The 24,244-nt window shown below is 41.3% G+C and overlaps 1 protein-coding gene across 2 annotated transcripts in view; it reads left to right on the plus strand.

The window, feature by feature from the left end:
• LOC122548961 (microtubule-associated protein 4-like) overlaps window positions 1-24,244 on the plus strand; it is a 416,046-nt gene that overhangs the window by 22,031 nt on the left and 369,771 nt on the right. The gene's annotated exons all lie outside the window — the stretch shown is intronic.

The following is a 24,244-nucleotide window of genomic DNA, read 5'->3' on the forward strand; positions in this document are numbered from 1 at the left end:
GGACACCACCCATGCCCTCCACTTGCTCCATGATTTTCGCTTCCCCGGTCCCCAACGCCTTATTTTCACCATGGACATCCAGTCCCTGTACACCTCCATCCCCCATCACGAAGGACTCAAAGCCCTCCGCTTCTTCCTTTCCCGCCGTACCAACCAGTACCCTTCCACTGACTCCCTCCTTCAACTGACTGAACTGGTCCTCACTCTGAACAACTTCTCTTTCCAATCCTCCCACTTCCTCCAAACCAAAGGAGTAGCCATGGGCACCCACATGGGCCCCAGCTATGCCTGCCTCTTCGTAGGATATGTGCAACAGTCCATCTTCCGCAGCTACACTGGCACCACCCCCCACCTTTTCCTCCGCTATATTGATGACTGTATCGGCACTGCCTCGTGCTCCCATGAGGAGGTTGAACAGTTTATCCACTTTACCAACACCTTCCACCCCGACCTCAAATTTACGTGTACCGTCTCAGACTCCTCCCTCCCATTCCTCGACCTCTCCATTTCTAACTCAGGCGACCGAATCAATACGGACATTTACTTTAAACCGACCGACTCCCACAGCTACCTAGACTACACTTCCTCCCACTCTGCCCCCTGTAAAAATGCCATCCCATATTCTCAATTCCTTAGTCTCCGCTGCATCTGCTCCCAGGAGGACCAGTTCCAATACCGAACAACCCAGATGGCCTCCTCCTTCAAAGATTGCAATTTCCCCCAGACGTGATCGACGATGCTCTCCACCGCTCCTCCGCCCTTGAGCCCTGCCCCTCCAATCACCACCAGGACAGAACCCCACTGGTCCTCACCTACCACCCCACCAACCTCCAGATACATCGTATCATCCGCCGTCATTTCCGCCACCTCCAAACGGACCCCATCACCAGGGATATATTTCCCTCCCCTCGCCTATCAGCATTCCGAAAAGACTACTGCCTCCGTGACTCCCTCGTCAGGTCCACACCCCCAACCAACCCAACCTCCACTCCCGGCACCTTCCCCTGCAACCGCAAGAAATGCAAAACTTGCGCCCACACCTCTATTCTCCCTCCCCGCCCCCTTCCCTCCAAGGCCCCAAGGGATCCTTCCATATCCGCCACAAATTCACCTGCACCTTCACACATCATTTACTGCATCCGCTGCACCCGATGTGGCCTCCTCTACATTGGGGAGACAGGCCGCCTACTTGCGGAACGTTTCAGAGAACACCTCTGGGACACCCGGACCAAGAGAGGCAGATTTCTACTTGGAGATGGGTTATGGAGATCGCGCAGGAAAGTGGAGTTGAGACTGAGATGAGATCAGCTATGATGGCAGAGCAGGCTTGGGTTTGAATTGACTACTGCTACTCCTAGTTCTGTTCTTGTGGTTTTGTGCTGTTGTTTGCCCTATTAAGCCTGCTTCACCACTCAATATGGTCATGTTTGTTATAATGCTGGACTTCCTCGCTTTCGCTCTCGCTCTCTCTCCCCATACCCCTAATATCTTTTATGAATACAAATCCATCTAAGTATTTCTTAAATACCATTGACGTGATCAGGATATTGTGCTTCAGCTATTCAGGGAACTGGAGACACCACATCTGGAGTACTGTGCACAGAATTGGTCATCTTATTTAAGAAAAGATGAAAATATGTTGGAGGCAGTTTACAAAGGTTTTCTATTCCAATACCTGAAATAGGGGTTGTTTTTATGAGTAAGGATTGAATTTGTTTGACATTTGAAGAGTAAGGTGTGACTTGATTCGAATCATGCAAAATACTGGGGGAATCTGGATGTTTGTTTAAAAAAAAATTGGTAATCTATTTGTGTTTTAATTGTTTTCCAGAGGGTTGGTACTTTTTGGAACTCCACCTTTCTGAAAAGGTGGTGGAAGCAGCGTTCTCAAATGTTTTTAAACCAGAAGTCTATAGACAGATAGCTGTTAAGGCAGGGAATGAGGTTATTGAGAATGCAGATTTTAGGAAACAGTTTGATCAGCCATTACCTTAATGAATAGAAGAGCAGGCTTGATTGGATGAATGGCCTAATATTCTTCAGTTCCTATATCATAGAATTCCCACAGTGTGGAAACAGGCCTTTTAGCCCAGCAAGTCCACACTGACCCTCTGAAGAGTATTCCATCCACACCTATTCCCCAATTACTTTGCATTTATCCCTGACTAATGCACCTGAATACTGTGTGGTCAATTTAGCAGGCCAATTCACCTAACCTGCACATCTTTTGGACTGTGGGAGGAAACCCATGCAGACATTGTGGGGGGGGGAGGAAATGTGCAAACTCCACACAGTTGCCCGAGATTAGAATTGAACCCGGGTCTCTGGCGCTGAGAGGCAACAGTGCTAACCCCTGAGCCACCATGCCAACCATGTTCAAAAGGTGGAAAATTTCACAAGTTCACTGCCATGAGTGAAGATCTTTTCTTCTTGGCTCAGTCCTAACATTGTGGGGGGTGGGGGGAGGAAATGTGCAAACTCCACACAGTTGCCCGAGATTAGAATTGAACCCGGGTCTCTGGCGCTGAGCGGCAACAGTGCTAACCCCTGAGCCACCATGCCAACCATGTTCAAAAGGTGGAAAATTTCACAAGTTCACTGCCATGAGTGAAGATCTTTTCTTCTTGGCTCAGTCCTAAATGATCTGCCTCATATACTGAGAATGTGGCCTCTGTTCTAAACCTCCAAGACCGGAGAAACGTCATCCAATTAATTCAGTCTGTCCACCCTGGCTAGATATTTTTTAAAATGGAGATTCCATCTTTTTAAACTGCAGGCCTAGTTAACATAATCTGTCCCCTTAACAATTCTGCCATCCCAAAAAAGTTTTTGGTGAACCTTCGGTTGTGCACCCTCTATGGGAAGTATATCCTTTCTTCAAGGACACCAAAACTGCACCATTTCAGGTGTCTTGTCAGACATCCTCTCTCCTGCATTCACATTCTCTTGTGATTAAAGGCCACCATAGTTTCTGCCTTCCTAACTGCTTACTGAATCTGCATGCTTGCTTTCAGTAACTGATGAATAAGAACACTTGAGTCCCTTTTTTTCCTAAATATTTCCCAATTTATCACCCAGTTTAAATTACACTTTGCCATTCTGTTTTCCTACAGAATGGGCAACCTCTTAGTTGCCCATGTTATATTGTATCTATGATGTGTTTACACACTTGCTTAATTTGTCTCCGTTGTCTGAAGCCTTTCTCATCATCCTCAGCACTCTAATCCTGTCTGTCTGTGTTGTTGTCAGATTTGGAAATATTACATTTTATTCTCTCAATCGAATTATTGACTTGTAAGTGTCTAGGGTCTAAGTAGTGATCCCCGCAATACCTGCTAATTATTGCTTTCTGCTCTGCATGCACCCATTTATTCCTAATGCTTACAGTCTACTAACCACTCCTCAGTCCATGCCAATACATTACCCCCAATTTCATATGCAACCTCCTTTATGTGGAACTTTAAAGCTCTTTGAAAATACAAATGCAGTGCATCCATTGGTCTCCCTTAATTAATTCTTCTAATACTTGCTCAAAACTCTCGGTTTGTCGAATATAGTTTCCCTTTCATAAAACCATATTAACTTTGTCTAATTCCATTGATATTTCCCAAGTGCTTTTAATCATAAACTTTATAATACTCTCTCATTTCCTTTAATGTGGACATTAGGCTAACCAATCTGAAACTTCTTGTTTTCTCCGTTCTCTAATTTTTATAAATAGTGGGTTTAACATTTGGCACCCTCTAACCTGCTGGGACTATTTTTTTTTAAATTCTGAAAGATGACAGCCAGTGCATCCATTATTTCTACCTGGCCATTTGCTTTAGTAGTCTTGGATGTAGATAATCAAGCCCTGGGAATTTTTCGGCCTACTAGCTTCTTCAGCACTTTATTGAAATAATACTAGTATTATACCATATAAAATCTCTCAATTACTAAACAATTGCCTCCTGCCATTCTATCATATTCACTGCTTAAAGTCTCCAAAGGAATGAAACTGAACAGACCATCTGGCATAAATTTAAGGCACCAGAAATGACAATGGCAAACTCAGCCCTGACTTGACAAAACATTACAACAGGATCTTGACCAGATGGGCCAATGGGCTGAGAAGTGGCAGATGGAATTTAATTCAGATAAATGGGAGGTGCTGCATTTTAGGATAGCAAATCTTAGCAGGACTTATACACTTAATGGTTAAGTCCTAGGGAGTGTTGCTGAACAAAGAGACCTTGGAGTGCAGGTTCACAGCTCCTTGAAAGTGGAGTTGCAGGTAGATAGGATAGTGAAGAAGGTGTTTGGTATGCTTTCCTTTATTGGTCAGAGTATTGAGTACAGGAGTTGGGAGGTCATTTTGCGGCTGTGCAGGACATTGGTTAGGTCATTGTTGGAATATCGTGTGCAATTCTGGTCCCCTTCCTATCGGAAAGATGTTGTGAAACTTGAAAGGGTTCAGAAAAGATTTACAAGGATGTTGCCAAGGTTGGAGGATTTGAGCTATCGGGAGAGGTTGAACAAACTGGGCCTGTTTTCCTTGGAGTGTCTGAGGCTGAGGGGTGACCTTGTATAAGTTTATAAAATCATGAGGGGCATGGATAGGGTAAATGGACCAAGTTTTTTTTTCCTGGGGTCGGGGAGTCCAGAACTAGAGGGCAAAGGTTTAGTGTGAGAGGGGAAAGATATAAAAGGGACCTAGGGGCAACCTTTTCATGCAGAGGGTGGTACATGTATGGAATGAGCTGCCAGAGGAAGTGGTGAAGGCTAGTACAATTGTAACATTTAAAAGGTATTTGGTTGGGTATTTGAATAGGAAGGGTTTGGAGGCATATGGGCCGGGTGCTGGCACGTGGGTCTAGATTGGGTTGGGATATCTGGTCGGCATGGACGGGTTGGACCGAAGGGTCTGTTTCCGTGCTGTGCATCTCTAGTGCTCTGCTGTGGTTCTGTTTGCCGAGCTGGAAGTTTTTGTTGCAAACGTTTCGTCCCCTGTCTAGGTGACATCCTCAGTGCTTGGGAGCCTCCTGTGAAGCGCTTCTGTGGTGTTTCCTCCGGCATTTATAGTGGCCGGTCCCTGCCGCTTCCGGTTGTCTGTCCCTGACAACCGGAAGCGGCAGGGACCGGCCACTATAAATGCCGGAGGAAACACCACAGAAGCGCTTCACAGGAGGCTCCCAAGCACTGAGGATGCCACCTAGACAGGGGACGAAACGTTTGCAACAAAAACTTCCAGCACGGCGAACAGAGAGCACCCGAGCTACAAATATCACAAACTTTGAACATCTCCAGTACTCTATCTGTGGACTAATGCCAAAATTGGAAGCACTATCTCAGACTAGTTGTGCAGCAGCTTGGCATATTCATACAATCAGAATCAAAGCTTACAATGTCACAGATACCACCATCACCATCCCTGGTTCTATTCTGTTCCAACAGCAGGACAGATCCAATAGCAGTGGTGGCATCGTGCTCTACGTTTGGGAGGGACATGCACTGGGAGTCATCAGTATTGACTTTGGACCCCCATGTCAATTCAGGACAAATGAACCTGCTGATTTACCATATACCATCCCCATCTCAGCTGATTATCAGTCAGCTGATTAAACACCACCTAGAAGAAGGTGAGGATGCAGAATACTCGAGGTGAGGGACTTCACTATCTGTCTCCAAGAGTTTTAGCAGCATCTCTAATGACCGAACTGGTAGAGACCTGAAGGATGCAATTGCTAGACTGGGTCTATAGCAGAAGATGAAGGAATCAACGAGGGAAAAATACGATTGCCCTTGTCCTTCCTAATCTTTATAATCTGTGATGGTATTGATAAGGGTAACCACAGCACAGTCCTTGTAAAGACAAAGCTGTATGAGGATACCCTACATCATCTTCTGTGACACTATCACTAGACTTGCTGTGCTTTTTCAAACTCCACTCTTTATCCACCATTACCATACTTGGAACAAATCTAGTAACTCAATTGGCATTAATGGGTTGCTGTGGGGCATCAACAGAATTGTACTCCCAACAAAAACTGTAATTTTAAGATGTGGCATATCCCCCTACTCTGACCTTACCATCAAGTAAGGGGGATGCTGGGTCGGTGAGTGTAGCTGGGTATGCCAGCAGCAGCATCAGGCTGAGGTGTCAACATGTGAAACTACAAAATTTGTATGCTAAATAGCAAGTGATAGACAAGGCTAAGCAATTTCATGGCTAATGGATCGGATCTAAGCTCTGCAGTCATGACCCCTTTAGCTGTGCGGGTGGACAATAAAACTGCGAATGCTGTAAATCAGAAACAAAAATAGATTGCTGGAAAAGCTCAGCAGGCCTGGCAGCATCCATGGAACGAAATTAGAGTTAACATTTTTAGTTGGAGTTCTAAGGAAGGATCACTCGACTCAAAACGTTAACTCTGATTTCTCTCCATGGACAATTAAACAACTCTGCTCTAGGTGGCTCAAATGTGGAGTGATCCCCATCATCTCAGATACCATACTTCATCCTATTTGATTCACTTTACATGGTGCCAAGGCAGGAGGCACTGGGTACTGCAACAGCCTGAAAAGTCCTGATAATAGTACCATTTGATGTGTGCTCCAGAGCTTGCCAGACTGTTTCAGTACAGCTAAAGTGTATCTTTTCCAACAACGTGGAAAACTGCCTAGTTGTGTCCTATATACATAAAGCCAGACAAGCCAACCAGGTCAATTGGTCTGCTCTCTATTGTCAGTAAAGTGATTAGGTCTTGACTTCATTATAGCTTTAGTTCAAATGTGAATGAAAGGTGATGGAAGTGTAACTAACCTTGACATCAAGGCCACATTTGACCAAGTGTGGCGTCAAGGAGCTCTAGTTAAACTAGCCAATGAAATTGGCAGAAACCTCACAGCTGTTTGGAGCTATACTTGGCCCAAAGGAAGATGTTTGTCAGTTGTTGGTCAGTCATCTCCGCTCCAGAGCATCTCTCTAGTGATTCCTGAGAGTAGATATTTTCTAATTGGCCTGTTCAGCGATGGTATGAATCCTCTGGAGCATTGGGACTTGAACCAGGGTCTCCTGGCTCAAAGGTAGGGACTTTACCACAACATCTCATGAACTCCTAGTTCCACAGGATAGATATTTTCTGATCAACATGTTCAGAGATGTTATTACACACTTCTGGAGCAGGTGGAACTTGAACACTGGCCTCTTGGCGCAGAGGTAGAACATTACCACTGCACACAAGAGCCCTTGCTTCCTCAGAATAGTGTCATTGGCTCAGCCATCTTCAGCTGCTTTATCAATAGCCTTCCCTCCATTGAAAGTTCAGAAGTGGGGCATGTTCACTGTAATTCTCAGCAGCATTTTTAATTCCTGAAGCTGTCCATGTCCAAATGCAGCAAGACCTGGACAATATTCAGACTTGTGCTGACTAGTGGCAAATAACATTCACTACACAAGTCCCAAGCAATGATAATCTCTGACAAGATTGAATCTAACCATCACATCACCCCTTGACATTCAATCCCCTGTTATTAATATCCTAGGTGTTGACATTAATCAGAAATTGCACTGGGTTAGCACTATAAATACTGTAGCAACAAGAGCAAATCAAATGCAAGGAACCCTGTAGTGAGTAACTTGCCTCCTGACTCCCCGAGGTTTATCCCCCATCTACAAAGCACTAGTCAGGATTGTGATTGAATACTTCCAATTTTCCTGGATCAGTGCAGATCCCACTACACTCCAGAAGCTTGATGCCATAAAGATCAAAACCTACTTGTTTGGTACCACCTTCACCCCCCCACCCCCCAACCCCCCATTCAGCAGTAGTGTGTATCATGTATAAGATGCCCGCAGACAATCTCTAAGACTCCTTAGACTGCAACTTCCCAGATCATGGCTATTACTACGGAGTAGGGCGAGTGCAGTAGATATATTCAGTTTCCATCTAAATCACTCACCACACTGACTTGGGAATATATCACTGTTTCATTGTTAAGTTCTTTTTCTTGAGATTCTTACACACTTGATGTAACTGCAACATGCTAACTTCTGTGAACAACCAACATTTTATTAAGCACAGTACAGTGCAAGCTTTGGAGAAACTCTTAACACACATTTTGCAGGGTTTGCGGAGTAGTGTTGAAAGATCTCCCTGAACAAAGGACAGTCTTTCCTTTATACAAAATCTTTACATCACAGTCAATAATGCCCAACTCTCAGCCACTCCCTCACAGTCACATGCCACTCGACGCAATGTAGTGACCTGATCATCATCAGAAACAATAAATCATCCCTTATTAATGGTCAAATCTATTGCAAGTCTTTCTTTATAACTATAGAGTGCAGACAGAATTTTAATTGCAATGTTCTAATTTATTCTAAATAAGTGATGATGCAAATGGCTCTGAATGGCAAGGGATGACTATGTAAATTCACTTGCATTCGACCTGTAGAACAGAGACATCCTACCCTGCCCCTGGGGCATTCAATTTCTTGCAGGCCAGCAGAGCAAATTAACTTTTAATATCTCACCATCACTGTTATTGGGTCTACATTCTTCCCTAATGCCATTTTGGTATACCTACAGTGAACACACAGTCAAGGTTCACGAATGTAGATCATTATCACTTCAAGTGCAACTGGGGATGTGCAATAAATGCTGGCCCAGCCAGTGATGTTTATATCCTGTGAATGAACTTAAAGCATTGTGCTCCGCTTTGGTGAGACCAAGCCTGAATATTCTGATAGAAAGATGTACTTACCTTGTAAATCTTAGTTGTAGTGTCTCCTAGTCCTTGTGGTGAAAGGACTGAGTAAATTGTATTCATATTCTCTGAAGTTTAGAAGAATGAGAAATTTTTTTATAAAGCCAATTCATAATCTGGAATACATTAATAAGGCAGATATTCATATTAATTACCCTGGTGGGAAATTCTAAAAGTGGGAGCGAGACCTGATCAGGTGTATCCCAGAAGCAAGGGAAAGGTTGTGGGGCCCTTTGTAGAGATATTTGTATCATCAATAGTCATGGGTGAGGTGCCAGAAGACTGGATGGTGGCTAACCTTTCACTCTCTTGTTTTGAGAAAAGCTGCAAGGAAAAGCCAGAGAACTATGGACTGGCGAGTCTGTCCCAATGGGTGTGTTGTTGCAGGAGGATTCTGAGATAGAGGGGATTTTCATGCATTTGAAAAGTCACGGATGAATTGGGATAGTCAGCAAATCTTTGTGTGGGAAATCACGTCTCTCAAATGGAGTTTTTTGTTTGAAGTTACCAAGAAGATAGATGAAAGCAGAGTGGTAGATGTTGTCAAAATGGTCTTCAGCAAGGCCTTTGACGAGGTCCTGTATGGTGGACTGGTTAGTAAAGTTAGAGCACATGGGATCCAGGAAGTGAGAGCCAGTTGGATACAAAATTAGCTTGTTAATAGGAGACTGAAGTTGGTGGTGGTGGAGGAGGAGGGTTTATTTGGACTGGAGACTTGACAAGTGGTGTGCCACAAGGATCGGTTCTGGGTCCACTGTTGTTTGTCATTTATATCAAGGATTTGGATGAGCATAAAAGGAGGCATGGTTAGCAAGTTTGTGGATGACACCAAAATTGATATTTTAGTGTATTGTGAGAAATGCTATCTCAGAACACAACTGGACCTTGATCAGATGAGCCAATTGGTTGAGGAGTGGCAGTTGGAGTTTAATGCAGATAAATGAGGAAATGCGTTTCAGTGAGTCAAGCTAGGACAGGACCTAAGGAGTTAATGGTGGAGCCCTGGGGAGTATTGTTCAACAGAGGTGCCTAGGTTGCAGGTAGACAGTGTGGTGAAGAAGGCATTTGGCACACCAGCCTTATTAGTCAGAATATTGATCAGAAAAGATTTACAAGGATGTTGCCAGGGTTGGAGGATTTGAGCTATAAGGAGAGGCTGAACAGGCTGGGGCTGTTTTCCCTGGAGTGTCGGAGGCTGAGGGGTGACTTTATAGAGGCTTACAAAATTGAGGGGCATGGATATGGTAAATAGGCAAAGTCTTTTCCCTGGAGTGGGGGAGTCCAGAACTAGTGGGCATAGGTTTAGGGTGAGAGGGGAAAGATGTAAGAGACCTAAGGGGCAACTTTTTCACACACCGGGTAGTACGTGTATGGAATGAGCTGCCAGAGGAAGTGGTGGAGGCTAGTACAATTGCACCATTTTAAGAGGCATTTGGATGGGTATATGAATAGAAGAGGTTTGGAAGGATGTGGGCCGGGTGCTGGCAGGAGGGACTAGATTGGGTTGGGATATCTGTAGGCATAGACTGGTTGGACTGAAGGGTCTGTTTCTATGACTCATAAGAGTTAGGATACCATATTGTAGCTGTATAAGATGTTGGTGAGGCTACTTTAGAATACCGTGTAAAATTCTGGTCGCCCTGGTATAGGAAGGATGTTCATAATCTAGAAATGGTGCAGAAAATGTTTTGTAAGTATGTTGCTGTAATTGGAGAGCTTGAGTTATAAAGAGAGGCTGGATAGGAGCTGGCTTTTATCCCCTGAGTGTTGGAGGCTGAGGAGTGACCTTTTTAATGGAGGTTTATAAAATCTGGAGGGCCACAGATAAGGTGAATAGCTGTGGTTTCTTCCCTAGGATGGGGGAGTCCAAAACTAGAGGTTTAAGGCGAGAGGAGAAAGATTTAAAGGGACCCAAGGGGCAACATTTTCAGAGGGGTGGTATTTGGAACAAGCTGCCAGAGTATGTGGTAAAGATAGGTACTGGTGTTAAGTTCATTTTCCTGAGATTCTTACACACTTGATTCAACTGTAATGCGCCAACTTCTGTGAACAACAGCCAAATTTTATTTAACTAATACAGTACAAGCTGTGGAGAAACTCTTAACAATGAATGCGAAGCGTGTCGAGAGATCTCCCTGAACAAAGGAAACAGACCTTCCTTTATACAGTACAAAAGTTTCACCTTACAGTTAGCAACACCCACAAGACAACCCTCAGCAATTCCCCCACAGGCATATGCCACTCAAAACGCATTGTAGTGATCACAAATTTCCAGAAGCAATATAATGTAAATCATCTCTTAATGGTCAAATCTGTTGTGAATCATTTTTAACTACAGAGTAGTCATAATTCCAACTGTAATATTCTTACTGATTTTTGAATAGGGGAAGATGTAAATAGTAGGAGATGACAATGAAAATTGGCTTCTGAATAACTAGGAAATGGCCATGCAACTGGCTCTGAATGGCAAGAGATGGGAATGTAATTTCCTTACATTCTAACTGTAGAACAGAGACATCCAACCCTACCCTTGGGACATTCAATTTCCAGCAAGTCAGCAGAGCAAGTTAACCATATAATGTCTCACAGGGAGGTCATGTTGTGGCTGTACAGGAAATCAGTTATGTCACTATTGGAATATTGCGTGCAATTCTGGTCTCCCTGCTATAGGAAGGATGTTGTGGGACTTGAAAGGGTTCAAAAAAGATTTACAAGGATGTTGCCAGGGTTAGACAATTTGAGCTATAGGGAGAGGCTGAATAAGCTGGGGCTGTTTTCCCTGGAGCGTCGGAGGTTGAGGGGTGGCCTTTTATAGAAGTTTATAAAACAGAGGGGCATGGATAGGGTAATCGATAAGGTCTTCTACCCTGGGGAGCCTAAAACTAGAGGGTGTGGTTTAAGGTGAGGGCAAAGATTTAAAAAGGAACTAAGGGGTAACTTTTTCACATGCAGGGTGGTGCATGTATGGTATGAGCTGCTAGAAGTGCAGGCTCACAACATTTTTAAAAAGCAACTGGATGGGTATTTTAATAGGAAGGGTTTGGAGGGGTATGAGCCAAATGCTAGCAAATGGGACTACATTAGTTTAAGATATTTGGTCGGCATGGATGAGTTGGACTGAAGGGTTTGTCTCAGTGCTGCATATCTGTGACACTGACTCTATTACAACATTTAAATGCATTTGGACAGGTACATGAACTGAAAGGGTTTAGAAGGATAAGGGCCAAACAGGCAAATGGAACTTGTTCAGCTTAGGATACCTGATCAGCATGAATGAGTTGGACTGAAGGGTCTGTTTCCATGCTATATGACGCTATGGGTAAAACTTCAAGATTTCTCCACCCAAAATTTTGTGAAACGTTTGGAATTTTCTAGCCCAGAATAAGGATGTGCCATCATCGAATATTATGCCCATTTCTGGGAAACTTTTTTTTTTAAAATGGAGGATGCAAATGGTTTAACGACAGGGAATGATTTTCGGGTTGACTGCATTCATTTACCCTGAGATTGGACAGGCTAGAGTTGTTTTCCTTGGAGAAATGAGATTTAATTGAATTGCTCAAAGTCATGGTGGGTCTCGAATTACATGGCACCAATTTTCAAGTGATTGGTGAAAGAGCCAAAGTGATTGAAGGAAAGCCTTTTATGGTGAGTGGTTAGGATGGTGCAGGCTTGTTAAACCACTGCTTTCAAAGGGAATTGGGTATATATCTGATGTGGTGCAGAGCTTTGGAAAAGACCATATAATATGCTCCAGCTAGGAGTAGGTTCTTATTTGGAAAGAGCTGGCATTGACATGATTGATCAACTAGTTGCTTTCTATGTCAGGACCCTTCTATGATTCTTCTCATTGATATTGTGTGAACTGACCTAACTAAGAGCATTGGATGATAAAATCTCCAAAGTGAGACGTCCAATCCCTACTTCAGTGGTGATGTTAGTCTAATTGTTAGGTATTGCTATAAAGATTTAACAAACGGTATAAGGAAACAAATGGCAAATAATTATTTAACAGAGCTGAGCTAATAAATGTAGGATGCTAAGGTGTGTGATAACCAGTGGCAGCTGAGTACTTTATTTTGGTAGAATGTTGAAGTAAATAACTTGTTTAGTTTTATTTCCTTCTGCGCTGAGGTTGTTAATTTCTTCCTGTATTGATGCTGTGAACATTTTTAAAAAAGGTCAGTTCCCTCATGGTACAGGATGCCAGTGGAACATGAAGAGGAATCTGTCTCCAAGTTATGGAAAATAGGGGCAGTAAGTTAATAGAATAGTGAAGGAAACTGGAGATTTTGTCATTTTAAATACTAATTAAAGAGTGAATTTTCAAATGGCTAGCTGTGTTCAGTGTCCATTAATTGAATATTAGTGTACATATGAGCGCACTAAAGCAACTTAGGTTCTGAAAAGATGTTACAGGAGGATTTATAGATTTTTTTTTGCATGAAGTGTGTAAGTATTGTTAGGGCAATTATATTCAAAGTTTTTGATGAAGTGTGAATTTTTCACTCACTTCACTCGATTTAATGATCTCTTCCATCATACTTGGAGTTCCAGAGATCTATAGCATAGAAACAGACCCTTTGGTCCAACTTGTCCGCGATAGCCAAGTATCCTAAATTCATCTAGTCCTGTTTGCCAGCACTTGGCCCATATCCCTCTAAACCCTTCCTATTCTTAAAAGGCATCTAGATGCTTTTTAAATGTTGTAAGCCTTCACCACTTCCACCGGCAGCTCATTCCATACACGCATCACCCAATGTGTGGAAGAAGTTGCCCCTTAGGTCTCTTTTTAAATCTTTTCCCCTCTCATCATAAACTTATGCCCTCTAGTTTTAGACTGCCCCACCCCAGGGAAAAGACCTTGTCTATTTACCCTTTCAATGCCCCTCATGATTTTTATAAACCTTTATAAGATCATCCCTCAGCCTCTGATGCTCCAGGAAAAATAGCCCCATCCTATCCCTACAGCTCAAACCCTCTAACCTTGGTAACATTTTTGTAAATTTTTTCTGAACTCTGTCAAATTCACAATATCCTTTCTATAGGATGGAGACCAGAATTTATTACGATACACTGTAACTATGCTGCAACGAAATAGTGCTTAAGCTAATTAAAATACTTTATCCTTCAATAGCATTCCATAACACTGCACAATTGTATTTCCACCAGTGGTATTTCACTTTATTGCACTGTTGTAGTTGTATTTTCAGACTAGGTTTGAAAGAACAAAATCTGTAATTGTACTTATTTGTAAGGAATATTCATTAGTTATGATATGGATAGAAATACTTCATATGAAATGATAATTGCTGTTCAGTGGGTGTACCAGTGGCACTTTGCACACTGGATCTTGCAGACTATACCAACACCTTTCAATTATTAAGAAAATAATGGTACTAAAATTTGATATCCTTGAGCCAAATGCTGTATGCGTCAAAGAAGGTTAATAATTTGTGAATACTTAACTGAAACTTTCTAAAATTCTCTTGGTCTGACAACTGCACCTTTTAAAAATTGGAAAATTTTGTTATACGTAAGGTGTGAAAGGGAATTGTACACTAGTTGCCAAACATCTGTTGCCAGGAAATTGACTTGGTGAAAGTTGAAGCTCATTGAATTAAAAGCAATTACTTGATTAAAGGGAGGCAGCGTTGAGATGCTGATTGGCAGAATGTGACTAGATGGACACATGATGGACCATGATCATATTGTATGGTTGAACAAAGTTAAAGGGCTGAATGGCTGCTACTCCTGTTACTATGTTTTGCCTTTGTCCAACTTGAGAGTATAGGTGGTTCTTCTATAACATGATGGTTGTGTTCTTTTGCAACCCCACATTATAGAAAAATTGTGTTTTAGAAACCACATTTAAAGTGTTGGTGATGTAATAGTGTTACAGCCAACATGTTTTAGAAGTTTGTACTTCAGAAACATCATCCCCGATTCATCGATCACGTTACAGCAAATTCGCATTAACGAAATGTGCATTAGAGCAGAACAACTTGGAGTAGTGAGTCAACTTTGTGGGTGTGGAACCAGCATCCCATAGATATGACAGTCCTGGAAAGGATCGGAAGCTTCCTTTCCTATTAGATACTTGTAAATGCAGATGGTTTAAGCCTATCTGATACCTTTTTAATGGTCAAGTTTTTAAAAATTGGTATCCTTTTTTAATTTCCAGTTTCTAAAATTAACATTCTCAAATGGCAGTGGAGGTAATTTCAAAATGAAGCTTACATCTACCAGTTTTGTTTTCTGTTTTTCTTTTAAAAAGTCATTTTCAAAGAATCCCTCTGAAGAATGCTATCTTCGAGATCTGAGATTTCCTAGAGCAGTGAAACTCAGTCCTTGTTCTCTTGTTTCTTAGTCTACTCATAATGACTGAATAATTTTGCCCTGACCAAGCATGTGAATCGTTTCCATTTTTACATGGGCAATAGAATTGTAATTATGTCAGGATACAGATGAAATGGGATTATAACTTGAATTGTAATGTTTTCTTTACTGCTAACAACTGACTTGACAGTTTTACTACCTAATGTTTCTGCATCATAAGCAGTAAGTGAAGTTGAAAATAACTTTTATTGGATGTTTGATGTTCAGTTTGTTTTAAACATTTCTATACAATCCATTTAAAACTTGACACTTTTGCTCAGGTAACAGCAACCTAACGGGTGTGTTACAGGTATGTGAAATGTATGAATAGGCTTTTTTTTAGAAAGATGCCCATTATTCTCCATACTAATCTTGTTTTCCCAAGCTTTTTGAATTTGAATAAAGTAGATGTGGGGGATTCCCCCTTTGATTTTTTTTGAAGATAAAATTCAATTACTTCTTGGTTGTAGTAGCCAAGCTGAGGGACCTCCTTTTTGCCAGGTATATGGGCAGATAACCGGTTGAGGATAAGATATTAAAGAATTAATTTGCTCTGTTGACCTGAAATAAATTGAATGCCCAGGGGTAGAGTGGTATGTCTCTGTCTAAGAGATCAAATGTAAGGAACTTACATTGTCATCCCTTGCCATTCAGAGCTATTTGTATGGCCATTTCCTAGTTATTCAGAGTGAATTTACATTGTCATCTCCTGCCATTCAGAATCAATGAGAGCATTGCAACTAACATTCTGACCACACCCCGTAGTTTTAAAATAAAATTCACAACATATCTAGCCGTTAAGGAATGATTTATGTTACATTGTTTCTGGAGATGAACAGCTTTGAGTGGCATATGACTGTGGAGGAGTGGCTGGGGTTGTCTTATGGGCATTACTGACTGTGATGTAAAGATTTTGTATAAAGGAAGAACTGGTCCCTTTGTTCAGAGAAACCTCCTGACAAGGCTTTGCAAGCAAGGGTTCCTCCACCGCTTGTACTTAATAAATTTTGGCTACTCACAGAAGTTGATGTATTGCAGTTGCATCAAGTATGTAAGTGTTATGAAGATGTGGGTGTACTATACATTTAAAAGAATAAAAACGGCACCAAGTGTTCTCAATAAGATACAATGTAACATGTGTTCCAGATACTGGGGTAGCTAGTTGCCTGGAAATGACAAAATAGATTCTAATTAGGCCAGTCAATTTAAATTATACCCTGAAAAATAGCAAATGCCAATCAAGTTTGAATTGAGTATTTTACAATCTTAAAAACCAATAACACAATCTAATGCTTTGGGGTATAAGACTGGGGAAAATTGAACAATTGAGAGGAGAACTGCCACCAGGCCAACATTTGTAGACTGCTAGTCAGAATTCTGAGGGGTGCCTGTCTAGAGAAGGATTTTGCACAGAAAAACCTCAACACTGACCTGGAGAGCCAAATAACCGACTAAGATAAAGAGAAGATTCGACTGCTGGCTGGTTTTAAAATTTGGATTTTTCTGTAAATCTTAATTCGGAGCTTTATTGGACCAATATTATAGAAGAGAAGGTAAAAGATTAGAGGAAGGAATTGTAAATAGTTGTTAGTTAATTATTCTCTATTTTAAGAAATAAAGTTAATTTTTACTTGGCTCTTGGCCATTCGAATTTTTACAGATTACTGCATGGGATAATTCTTTACTGTGATGCTGGTTTTAAATTAAGCAGGAGGGTTTACCTCCATGTCATAACAGTAAAGATCTCGAGAAAGAACCTAACAAGGAATCCACCTGTGCTCATTGGTCAATTAGATACTTCATATCCAATTCTAGAGCAATTTTATATAGCTTTCGAATAATATCTTTGCATGAATGTGAAATTGACCACTGAAAAGACTTTGAATGAGAAATTAGTATAGAGAAAGAAAAATCAGAGATTGCCTAATTGTTTCTAATAGACTTAGACTTATACAGCATGGAAACAGATCCTTCGATCCAACCAGGCAATTGCAAGAACTAATCCAAATGTCTTATATCTGTATCCACCACATTCTCTGTTCATTCCAGACACAAACCACTGTGTAAATTTTTAAAAAAACTTGTCTGTCATGTCCCTTTAAATGGTGAGAGGAGAAAGATTTAATATGGCCTCTAGTTCTGAAGTCCTCCACCATCACTAACCTCTCCTTTCTCCCCCTTCGTGCCTCAACCCTAGGGAAAAGCTCAATGCATGTGAAAATGTTTTATACAACGCATGGGTGGTTCAAGACAGTTGACAACACTTTTGTGTTCAATGGTGGGATGTAATCAGTATTCCCTACATGACATGTTCCATAGGAACATTATACATGGGAGCAGAAGTAAACCACTCGGTACCTCAAGCCTGCTTTGGCATTTGATACGATGACGGCTCATGTCCTTGTGGTCTCCACTCCATCCCTCATCTTAATTTTAGATTGGAGATCCCTTATAGAGTCATAGAGACGTACAGCATGGAAACAGACCCTTCAGTCCAACCCATCAGCCTCTCCTGTAAGTGAAAACATGCTGTCACCATCCACCCTGTCAAGTCATTTTAGGATCTTCTGTATTTCAACCAGATTACCATTTTCAAACCCCAATGGGCTAAGGGTCAACCTTTCTTCAGAAGCAGGGACAAAGGGCTTATTTTATCTTTGTAGATAGAAGGATAGGACTAGAAAGAGGTTCAGTTCAGAAGAAAAGATCCATACCAGCAAAAAAAACCTATTTAGCCATTTAAAAGTTGCCTGGAAAAAAGCCTTTTTGTTTTCTTTTTGGGGTTCAGATCTGAGAGCCTGTGTCTATATCCCAGGGAGACATCACAATGGCACAGTTCATATCTGGTCAATGTGCAGAAGTTTGCCAAAAGGACAATTCAAAACCTCAACAATAACACAAGAAACTCAGCAGGTCTGGCAGAATCTGTGGAGTAAAAGCAGTCAATGTTTTGGACCCTGTAATCTTTCTTCAGCACTATTCTGAAGAATGGTCACTGAACCTGAAGCATTGATTCTGCTTTCCTGCAATTTGTTCTTGTTTCAGATTTCCAACATCTGCAGTTTTGGTTGTTTTTTCTGTTTGCAACCTTGAGTTGAATAAAAAAAAAAAATTTAAATGAAAAATAAGAGTGGCATTCAGTTGATTCTGTCTCAGTAAAGAATATTGCGGGAGGGAAAAGGGTTGAATCTCGCCTTGTTGTTTGAGAAAAGCCTCTTCAAAACGTCTATAGTTTTGGTTGTGTTGTTTTGTTCAAAATGCATTTGCAGCCTTCTGTGAATTATATTGTGATTCACCATCCTAATGTCCAAATTGTGAAAATGAAACTCCTGGTCAATCAAGGTGGGTTTCACTCTGGGATCTGACTTGTCCAAAGTTCTGATTTTAGCGGAGATCCTAATGCCCCCTTGTGTAGGACACTTTTTTTTTAAAAAACGTGACACCGAAGTTGGCTGCATTGATGATGAGGGTGGCAACTGGTGTAGGGTGTCGTATTCTAAGTATGTGGTGGTTCTGTATTTCATTGCATTGAAGATGAAGATGGAATTAACTTTTTTAAACTACCTTTCATTACTTATCTTGAAGAGCTTGTAGGTGATCTAATATATGTCTGTGAATTACTTCCCTGGCAGCTTAAAAGATGGTACTGTATCATTTCATTTAAACAAATTAACTCTTCATCCAGCAGGGGCAAGTCAGACTCTTAAGTGAAGGCTTATCTGAGCTAGGATAGGGATATCCTGGTATTAGTTTACATTTGAGCATTATTCTATATTTAGCTGAAAGGACAAAAGTCACTGTTCAAACTGTGCTGCTTGCACTGGAACATAAAGTGGCGTCTGCTTGACTGTTCACTTTGACTTGCTCATCTTAGTAGCAACCAATGTGACTGCTGTTTTTGGTAGATCCTGGCATCTGCACCCTAGCTGCTTTACATACATAAGGTGATTGGATTTGGTATCATAACATTGCAGGAACGTGAGAAATTTTGTTTATTTTTGTTGTAGTAATGAAGGGAGGGAAGGAGGATGGTGATAGAGATGGAAAGCATGGCTTAGAGGAGTAGAGCAGGAGCAGACTTTGGGAATTGTGATTTGATTTTGGTTGCAGCATTGAATGTCACTTTAGGGGAGGCTTGGAGTTCATTTTTCCCTGCTAAAGGGAAAGTTCTAAACAAATAGATAAGCGCACATTCTGTGTTTGGAATAAATTAACAATTCATTTTTTTAATGCTGCAGTTCAGTTGCATTTTATAAAAGTTGAAGCCCCCCCCCCACCAATTGTATTAGTCAGTCACTTATGGCATGGACAGAGGCAGTTTGGCCAATTGTTAAGTCTATTTGCATTTTTGTTGACTACCACTTAATGTAAACTAAGATTTTTGTCTTTTTAAAGCCCATCCTGATTGGTCGCCTTGTGAAGGATATAACTACTTCCCTTGGTATTGCTGTAAAATTGTATACAAGTCAGTGAAGTGTGTTGCATCCGAAAGTTGGACAGGAAAGCCATGTCAGTACTTTTGGTTTGAGATTGCTATGTCCTCGTGTATCCAGATATATCAATGTAATAGCGATTTATTTTTTTTAAGATTTGTAGCTCCAGTTGATAAATATGTAAGTTAACTTGCTGAGCTTGAAGGTTTTGTTATCAGGCCTTTCGTCATACTAGGTAATATCAGTGAGAGTCTCTGGTGAAATGCTGGTGTGTTTACATTTGAGTTTTAAAGGTTGCAGTATCAAACGAAGGCTTGATGTGTAATCCATGCGACATTTGTTTGGAGGTTTTTGTTCTTGGACGTGCTGTGCTGGACAAAAGAGATCTGTCTACCTGTTCCAAAGACCAAGTTCTCCCAGTAGATCAACCTCTTCCCCCTCTTTCCCCCATCGCTGTCCATTTGCCATGAATTAAAGCTAAAATCTCTTCCTACTCAATAACTATTTGCACTGAAGTCCAAGTTCAATATTTATACAGCAACTTCATATCTAGGAAGACTCTACAAGTATAGTGAATACTACCTACCACTGCCCAAAAATTGCACTGTAAATTGTGTGTACACTCATTTCATATTTAAAGACTGGTTACTTAGGTGGAATAGTAGAAGAGATTCCAGTGATGCAGAAATTGGAATTGGAGCAATTGTAACTCTGTAAACTGTACATTTTTTTAGTGTAATGAAATTAATTGGCTGTGAAAACTTAATAGATGCTAATAAGATATGATTCCTGTTGGTGATCTAGCTAACCCCATAGGAATTAACATTGTTTACTATGCTTAGTCAGATTTGTTGTAACTAAATACCTACTTCTGTCAGAAATGAGAGACAGCATGTCAGTTGTGTACTTAATCCCTCAAGGACCTGTTGCTGAGAATACCGTGATGATGGTTTTATTTAGTGTGAAGTTTTATTCATTGCTTTGGGATATGGATATTACTGATGCAGCAACCTTTTTCTAAGCTCACTCTTAATGGAAATTAATGGTATGCATGGGCTGTTAGGGATGGAATAAACTACATTGTGTGACGTTCAATCAAATAGATGTGAAACTGCTGTTCCAGGAATTATTGTATAATACGGGTGTGAAAGCCTTGGGGTATTGTGTATTTGAACTCTGAGCTCAACTCACAAGCATTGTTTTGGCATCCATTTGTAAATGCAAAGAGAGGATAATTTAAAAGATGAGTTAAACCTCTTGTCATTAGCCAGATGGCCATTAGTAGAGAGGATGTTGGCTTAAGTAGATGCTGTATCTTGGTCATTGAGCAGGTACATCAGTTGGGTTCCTGGCTAGAATCCTGCCTGAAAACTAAGGAACCGGATTATCTTGGTTGTAATTACTGTGGACAGGTAGCTTGCTAGCCTCCCAAGACTGACAGGAAAAATAACTGTTAGTGCTATGACCATCGTAAGTTGGTGTCTTTAGAAGAATGGACTAAATTTTGAGTTTAGAAGCCGGTAGAGAGAGTGTGCATGCCCTTGCAAACGAGGATTTTGCATGCAATGCCTTTGAGAATTGTGCTTCGTCTGAGAAGTTTAGTAACATGACCTAACTGTCAATTATTTGCATTACCCAGAGCTTGGAAACAGACTCTGGATGAGCTCCAGTAATTGTACAAATGAGTTACTGAGTTGAGTCCATCCTGAAGTGAGCATATTCTGACACTGACCTATACTCACTGCTATTTATTAGCACAGGCAGGAAGTTCATGGTGCCAGTATTTTAGAAACTGCCTCTGACGCGTATTACTTTTATAGAGTTGAGACTTTAGCTGTTGGTGCAAGGAATCTTTGTCCTAATTTTAAGGTTGTGTTTTTGCTTGACCTTTTTTTTTCAAGTTTGTATCAATTTTGTTAAAATCCAAACTTCCCCAGCACAATGCAAGATCACTTCAAATATATTTTATTCTAATGGTAAATCAGAGGTAGTGCAAAAGAAACATTTCACTTCTGATCTTCAAAGATATGCCCTCTGATTCCACTGTCCTGTTTCCTTAAGTTTTATTTGTTGGGATGTGGATATTGCTGGCTAGTCCAGCATTTATTGCCAATCCTAGTTGTCAGAGGGAAGTTAGGAGTGAATCTCATTGTGCTTTGAGTCACGTGTAGCCAAAGATGGAGATTTCCTTCCCTGAAGAACATTAATTATCTAGGTGGTTCTTATGTGAGTCAACATGGTTTTCATTTAAGCCAGGTATTTTCCTTCCAGGTTTTTATTGAATTTAAATTTTAGCCTCTGTGATGGTGGATTTGAACTTGCATATTTGCCTGGATGTTACCACTACAACACTGCTTCCTCCAAATTTCCATGATTAAAACATGGGAACATAAGAACAGGAGTAGGCTACTCATCCTAACAAGCCTGCTCTGTCATTTAAAACTATAATGGCTGATTGAACACTTCATTGTCTCTTTTACTGACACTATCCCCATAATTCTTTAGACCACTTGTAATCAGAAATCTGTCAATCTGTACTTTTAAATATACTTAAAGACCTGAGGTTTCACAGGCTTCCTGGATGGAGAATTTGAGTTCACCACCATTTGAGTAAAATGTTGTCCCATCTTAGTTTCAAATGGCATCCCCCTTATTTTTAAATTGTAACCCCTGGTTTTAAACCACCCACCTAGAGGGAGCAACTTACCTGCATCTACTACTTCTATCTGTTTTTTAATTATTTTGAACATTTCAATGAGATCACGTCTTTTTGTTTTTCATTTTTTAAAACTCCAGGTAACACTGGCCCAGTTAGCCCAATCTCTGTCTATGTAGAACAGTCCCACCACACCAGGAACAACTATGGTGAATCTTTGTTACACTCCCTCTATGGCAATAATATCCTTTTGAAGTAAGGAGACCACACAATGCACATAATCTAGTTGGGTCCTTGCCAAACTGCTCTAATTAACCAACCACTCCAATGAACATTTAGCTTGGTTCAACTGACCTGACTGGTAACTTTTTTAAAAGATTATTTGTTACTCTTAGAATAAGTATAAAAGAATAGGGGCTCTTGTGGCACAGTGGTATTGTCACTGCCTGGTTCAAGTTCCACAAGCATGTCATAACATGTCTGAGAAGGTAGTTTCTTTACTTAAAAAAAAACCCTGAAATTGCTATTTAAAAAAAGACTATGAAATTTACTTAGATTCATAGAGATGATGCAGCACGGAAACAGACCCTTTAGTCCAGCTTGTCTGTGCCAGATATCCTAAATTAGTCTAGTCCCATTTGCCAGCACTTGGCCCATATCCCATATCCCTCTTGGCCCTTCCTGTTCATATATCCATCCAGATGCTTTTTAAATTTTTTCCCCCATTTACCTTAAACCTATGCCCTCTAGTTGTGGACTCCCCCACCCCAGGGAAAATACCTTGTCTATTTTTTCCTATCCATGCCCATCCATGATTTTATAAGCCTCTATAAGGTCACCCCTCAGACTCTAATGCTCCAGGGAAAAGAGCCCCAGCCTATTCAGCCTCTCCCTGTAATTTGAGGTAACCTTCTTCGCTGTCCACTACACCACCAATTTTGGATGTTGTCTGCAAACTTACTAACTATACCTGCTAAGTTCTCATCCAAATCACTTTTAGAAATGACGACTAGCACCAATCCTTGTGGCACACCACTGGTCACAGGCCTCCAGTCTGAAAAACAACCCTCTGTCTTCTACCTTCGAGCCAGTTCTGTATCCAAATGGCTAGTTCTCCTTTGTATTCCACGTGAACTAACCTCACTAACAGGTCTACCATGAGGAACCTTACCTTCAGCCTTACTGAAGTCCACATAGGTGACATCCACTGCTCTGCCCTCATCAACCCTCTTTTGTTACTGCTTAAAAAAAAACTCAATCCAGTTTAATGAGACATGATTTCGCACTCAAAAGCCATGCTGACTATCCCTTGCCTTTCCAAATACATGTAATTCCTGTACCTTGGGATTCCCTCCAACGTCTTGTCCACCATTGATGTCAGACTCACTTTTCCTTGGCTTTTCCTTACCACTTTTCTTAAATAGTGGCACCATGTTAGCCAACCTCCAGTCTTTTGCACCACCTTTGACTATCGATGATACAAATATCTCTGCAAGGGACCCAACAATCACTTCCCTAGCTTCCCACAGAGTTCTAGGGTACATCTGATCAGGCCCTGGGGATTTATCTACCTTTATGCATTTTAAGATATCCAGAACCAACGCCTCTGCAATATGGGCATTTTATGATGTGATGGGGAGAAAGTGAGGACTGCAGATGCCGCAGATTAGAGTCCAAAAGTGTGGCGTTTGAAGAGCACAGCTGGTCAGGCAGCATCTGAGGAGGAGGAGAGTCGATGTTTTGAGCATAATTTCTTCATCAGGAATGTGGTGGTGTTGGGGGAGGGGTTTGAGGCAAGGAGGCTGAGTGAAAAATGAGGGGTAAGTTGTGGGGCGGGGAGATAAAACTGGTGAAATTGATTTTGATTCTATGTGGTTGGAGGGTCCCAAGGAGGAAGAAGAGTTGTTCTTCCTCCAGGCATCAGGTGGCTAGGATTTGGCAGTGGAGGAGGCCCAGGACTTGCATGTCCTTGATGGAGTGGGAGGGGGGGGTTGTTGAAGTTGTCAACCACAGGGCAGTAGGGTTACTT

This window comes from Chiloscyllium plagiosum, chromosome 4, assembly GCF_004010195.1.
Source record: "Chiloscyllium plagiosum isolate BGI_BamShark_2017 chromosome 4, ASM401019v2, whole genome shotgun sequence".
Lineage (NCBI taxonomy): Eukaryota > Metazoa > Chordata > Chondrichthyes > Orectolobiformes > Hemiscylliidae > Chiloscyllium > Chiloscyllium plagiosum.